We start from the raw sequence: 6,000 nt of genomic DNA, 5'->3' as shown, positions 1-6,000 counted from the left end.
AAATGATGCCTGTTATTTCATTGTCTAGGATGTTTTGATAGAAATTCTGTTTTAAACTCACATGCTGTGTGAAGCAGCTGGCTGCCTTGATCAATCCTTTCCCCACCTGAAACCACAGCTATAAGCATTTGATAAAAGGTCTGCTCCTCAGTGGCTCATGGGATCGCACTGTAATCTGTCTTCTACTGTATTGCAAATCCTTTCTTTCTGCCTTGTCACCTGTCTTTTTCCTTTTGGGAAGTTTACCTATTGTTTCCAAGTATCTGTTGCCCTACTTTGTAACAAAGGAAATGGTATCATACCCTACTCGTGTCAGGTGCAGTGATGGGACTTGCACTGGTCAATAAAATGTGAGCAGAGTGACACATGCTGCGTGTGGGCAGAGGGTTTGAAAGCCACAGTACTGTTTTACAATTACTCTCTTCTCTCTCTCACAAGAGCTGCTTGCCTCATATACAGGCTTCACTTTCAGCCTCAGTCTCAGAATAAAGACAAAGGGCAGAGCTTCTTCCAATTATTGCTAGATGTTGTTTAGCTTGGGAAGGGGTTAGTGTGTTATGGAAGAAGAAGGGAAGGAAGCAAATACTTGTGACCAGGAGAGAATACTTAGGAAATCTTGTTAATTTTCTCAAGTGCTCTCTGCTTCTACCTGTGGGAAGTTTATATACCCTCAGCCCATTGACGTCTAGCTTAGTCATGTGATTTGCTAGTGCAACACAGCTTCTCTGGCCAATAAAATATCAGCAGAAGGGGATCCAAGCCACATCTGAGAAAACTTTTTGTTTGTCTGCCATAACCGGAGCAGCATGTCCCAGATAGAAGCTGTTCCATCAGCCTCATTTCCAGAATGAAGAGGAATGAATGGAAAGCAGAGATGCAGTTAAAGCATACTGGGTAAGGCATGCATAAGTCTTATGGTTCTAAGCCACTGATATTTGGGGATTGTTAACATTGCGAGAGCTGACTGATGCATCTCCTTTTCCTTCAAGCCAGGATTCTCTTTCTCTGTCAACAGTGTGACCAACTTTTCAGAAAGCCAGCTTGAGATATAAAGATACCAAACCAACAAAGAAATATAATATATAATAATTTTTTATACACACATTTTTACGACTCAGTCATAAGCTTATCTAACATAGGTATTTAGAAGTTTATATTATACTGTACTATTTACTTTTCAGTTGTATAAATGCTTTTATTTAAGCAAACAAAGGACTAGTCAACAGTGACTAGACAGTACTAGTTAATGGTAGGATTAGTTAACTAACACGTGTAAAAGAACATAGTATTTTATAATATTTTTACCTTCTGGTTCAGTGGCTTATTTTTAACTTTTTAAAAAATCTTTTACTTGGGTATATAAATGTGTAGGCAATATTATTTTGTTTCTTAAAATGTGTAAGTGTAATATACTTGAAAAGAAAGCAGTAGGACTAATTACACTAATGTTACCTTTATTTAATTTTTTTAAAAAATGCATATTTACTTCTGTGCCATATTATAGAATATTTTTATTTTTGTTTCTTTTTCCTAATAGTACTTTTTTGAAGTGTCTGCAGCTTCTAGAACTTCCTTCTTTTTTTAAATGTAGTGATAAAAACAGTACAAATGTACATCTCACCATGATTTGCAGGCTGCCTGTTTCACACCCACTTCACATCCTGGTGTCAGTTCAGTGTGATAACATCAAGCCAAATATCCTCTCAACAAAAACAAGCTAGAATATTTGGGATTTCATTTATTGGAAACAATTGGTTTTTAAACTTGTGAGGTCTTAACGTATGGCACAATAAGAATCTGATGAAAAATGGAAAAAAAAATGACTGTGTCACTTCTATACAGTGGAAATTGAAGGAACACTAAATCAACTATCCTTTAATTAAAAAAACTTGTATAAATGAGTTTTCACCTTTCCAAAAATGTGCATTTATTTTGTATCAGCAGGCTTATTTTCGTAAACTAGTTGTTTATCCATTAAGTCCTTTGCATTTATATATTTACTACAGGAGGGTATCAATATTTAACCAGTCACATTTTTAAAACATGTTGGATATTATCATAAACTAAACTTTCCTTTCTCAGAGAAAGTGGTTTCAAAGCACAAAGGTAATTTGAGCTTGTAAAATCAAAGTTGGATTCCAAAAAAGTCAGTTTTCGCAATAAAAATTGAGAAAGTTCCTTTTAACTTGGCTGCCCCTTTCTGATGACATTTTTTGAGTTCTGAAGCAATCGTATTTCCAAGAACAACAAAAAGAGTAATTTTATTCTAGTTTAACTTTTAATCTCAACCTACACTTAATGTTTGACAGTTCATCTTTTTTCTAGGCTCTTTATACCTCTTCCAGTATTACCAAATAGCTTCAGAAAACTACATAAATGTATATAAAAGAAGTATAAAAATGTATTTTCTACTGTAATTCTTTTCTCCATTCTCATCCTCAATGCATTTCCAAATTAAAGATCATTTTTCTTGACTTTATGGGGGGGGACAATATTTTAGCATCTTTTATATGACCAACAACAATGGCAGACATACATGTAGGCACATTTCTAAGGAGTTTACATCTTTAGACATGGTAAAATAAACACTTCTATACTAAGTGCTTAATCATATTTTGAGAAAACTGAAAAGTGACCCCAAACCTTAGTACAAAAGATTATACCAGAGGTAAACTAATCATGGCCCTTGGAGAAGTATTAAGTGCAGGATATTTAGCAGTTAGGATCGTTTTCTTTCTTGGGTAAGAAATTATAGATCGAATGGCTTCTGCCAAAATTTTACATTTGCCAAATTGGCCAAAACTGTAATTGCCTGCCAATTATACAGGTAGAGGAGCATGGTTTAGTTTGTATGTGACATGATTTCAACAACCTTATTTTATGTTTTCTATGACTTTATTACAATCTTCAGAGAAAACAGGTTTATTTAAAACTCCATTTCTCAAACCACTCAAGAGGTAGAGAGAAGATTTGTGTTGTTGTTGCTGTGGTTCAATTTTTCATCAATACACAGTATGACATGATGGTTGGTAAAGTCTGACAGAACAACCTCCATACCATAAGGGGCTAATATCTATGCCAAAATTTTGGCTGCTGTTGGTCTCCATTTTAGTTGCAGTAGCTGAATCGGGACCGGTAACTTTATTAAGTTTCATTGAGAAATTAGAGGAATGATAGCTCATGAAGTGTCTACAATTTTCAAGTGAGCATTGGTTTTATTTGGTGAGATTTAAAAAAATGTTAATTTACAAGTCCTCGCCTATTATCATGCCTAGCCTTTGAGATTTGGGTTCTATATTTGCTTTCAGATGCCTTTCTCCACAATGCCCAATCCAAAAATATTTTTAGCATATTGGCTGGATGCTCTGTTTTTGATTATTTCCTTTTTCCTAATCTTTTCACTTGTCTCTAAATTAACAGCTATTTAGCCCTCTCTTTTGGTGATATCTAGTTTAGGCTAGCATTGATATGGTCATCATTTTCATTGTCATTATCTGACCTCTTAGAAAACATGGTCACAATATTTACAATGTTAAAAATTAAACCAGCACCATCTGGATAGAAAGCAGAGCAGTTTGTCCTCAGGTGAAGTCAGAGATGGACTGTTAATTTTCATGATTACAACATGCTTAAGCTGAACACTTAAGTCACATCATTTGGAATGACACAACAATGGGTGGTATATTACAGTAGCAGACAATTCATGATTTCCACCATTACCAGTCAGAGGTAAAATCGGTGACAGTGATAATAAAGATCTTTTTATTTATATCCTAATCTTTCTTTTGATTGAAGCTCTGTGCTCATAAATAAGATAAAGATCATTGAAATGTGCATTTCACAAGTTTTCATGTTTGAATCTTAAAAATATTAATTCATAGACACTTCTACTGGTTTTACATTTTGAGGTTAGTCTTTCTGTCCTGGAGCTTAGAGTTGTCCCTTGGTGTTTGTACAAGATTGGTTCCAGGACGCCCCCCATCCTGCTTTGGACACCAAAACCTGTGGGCTCTCATGGCCCTATGTAGGCACCCCACATCTGCAATCCCAGGTTGTTGGACCTGCAGATGTGGAACCTGTGGATACCAAGGGTGACTGCATTTCATTCACTGATGAATTTACTTCAATTTGTTTATGTGACTGACGCATTTGTGAGACAACTAAATAAAGTTAAATGGTGCAACCTGTGAAATTAAAGAGTTGGAGGAGGCTAATTAGTAAAAGTAATACAGAAAAACTTGCTCTTTCACAATGTATCACTAAACTTTGGCCCAATGAACTGTTGTAATGACTAGAAAATAGGGCCTGATTCAGCTGCTTGATGGTACCTCAAATCAACTGCTTTTTCGTTTTTTTGTTGTTGTTGTTGTTGTTTTTATCTTTTTAGGACTGGACCTGTGGCATATGGAGATTCCCAGGCTGGGGGTCCAATAGGAGCTTTAGCGTCTGGCCACAGCCACAGCCACAGCAATGCCAGATCTGAGCCGTGTCTGAGACCTACACCACAGCTCATAGCATTGCTGGATCCTTAACTCACTGAGTGAGGCCCGGGACCAAACCTGCATCCTCATGGTTCCTAGTCAGATTTGTTTCTGCTGCACCACAACGGGAACTCTACCTCAACTCAATTTTAAGGCACAGTGCAACCTTCTTTAATATTTTAAGCTTAACTTTATTCAGTTTTATTTTAACATATAGTAAATGTTGAATGTGTTGTCATGCACTATATTAAGTTCTGGAAATATTAATAAGACTTTATTAAGGAGGAATTTATAGTTCAGAGAGGGACAAACACATTACAACACAAGGTTCTGAGTTCAAAATTAGTTTCACTTGTGGTATATATATAGAAAAGATTGTTTTTAATTCTGCTGGCTGCAGGAAAAGGGAGGCTTCACATAAAATTGACTATTCATGATAGACCTTGAAGGAATTTTCCAAATGGAAAAAAAAGAGGAAGGAAAATCTTTATATCTGGAAATAATAGCATGAGGAAAGTAAAAGAGAAACCAGGTGTGGTAGAATTACGTATAAATGAGGTTTGAAGAGGTTAGACATAAGAGACTGAGAATAAGGTAAAAGTGTGAAGGATGGGGAAAGATGTGAAAGAACTGGTAAAAAAATCACACTCAGAAATTTAAAGTTTATCTTTTCAAGACCTGGAATTCAGTGAAGAGTTGTGGATGGGAAGGTGATGTGTACAGATCTGTGCCTTAGGTAATTCTGGAAACAGTGTTAAAAAATTAAATGAGAGAATCCTAACTAGGGAAATAGAGTGGAACTAGAGGAAACATGATAAGATGAATATATAACTAAATTTGGAAAAGAATATTTGGTGATGCAAAGAGACACATAGAATATTATTTTTATATAATTTTATGCATATCATTAACTGAAGTATGAAATGCAGGAGAACACCACTGAGAAAAAAGGTTGAGTTGAATTTTGACTATAAAAAATTTACATATCCTATATAACACCCAGGTGGAAATGATCCTTTTGTATCTGGGTAGAGAGCTGAAGAGAGAGATTAAGACCAAAGATTTAAATTTAGGAACTATAAGAATAAAGAATATTGTCAAAACCTTGGTATTTGATGATATCACCAAAAAATCAGTGAAGCTCAGGAAAATATAGCATGGGAAAAATTCTCAAAAGCGACATTTTTTTTTACCAAACTATGAGAAAATTTCCCCAAATCTTAAGCTTCACAATATGACATATTGAAAAGTTAAGGATAAAATTGTTTTAAAACAAGAAGTCAGAGCATCAGTAAACACCTAGCGTCTCAGTTAGGAGTTCCCTAAAAGACAGAAGTCTAGGAGTGTGATTGATCCAGATAAAAATGGAGTGAACATTTTAAAATGTGAAAACCTGCATCAAATCAGCTGGTCAGGCCCAGATAGAATTAAAGCAAAGTACCCCCCACTATTACTGCCTAGTAGTAGATAGGAAGTAGTATCTGAAATAGTTCCAGGAATACCTGGAGGAAGTCTTCAT

The 6,000-nt window shown here is 35.4% G+C and overlaps 1 long non-coding RNA gene across 4 annotated transcripts in view; it reads left to right on the top strand.

Annotated features, from left to right (window-relative positions):
* Positions 1–742: 742 nt before the first annotated feature.
* The window catches only part of LOC102162238 (uncharacterized), an 81,799-nt gene continuing 76,541 nt past the window's right edge, over positions 743–6,000 (top strand). For 3 of the 4 annotated variants that reach the window (XR_014830097.1, XR_014830098.1, XR_001301409.3), the window contains exon 1: positions 763–894. This is a non-coding gene — a long non-coding RNA (uncharacterized LOC102162238). Of the gene's footprint in view, positions 895–6,000 lie in introns of all 4 variants that reach the window. The other variant, XR_308034.4, reaches the window with a different exon arrangement.

This window comes from Sus scrofa, chromosome 15 (assembly GCF_054392235.1).
Source record: "Sus scrofa isolate SSC_HxYL_T2T_F1_AM1 chromosome 15, Sscrofa_HxYL_maternal_Yorkshire_Landrace_v2.0, whole genome shotgun sequence".
NCBI lineage: Eukaryota > Metazoa > Chordata > Mammalia > Artiodactyla > Suidae > Sus > Sus scrofa.
Note: the sequence above shows the minus strand (reverse complement) of the source record. Positions and strands in the feature narration are given on the sequence as shown.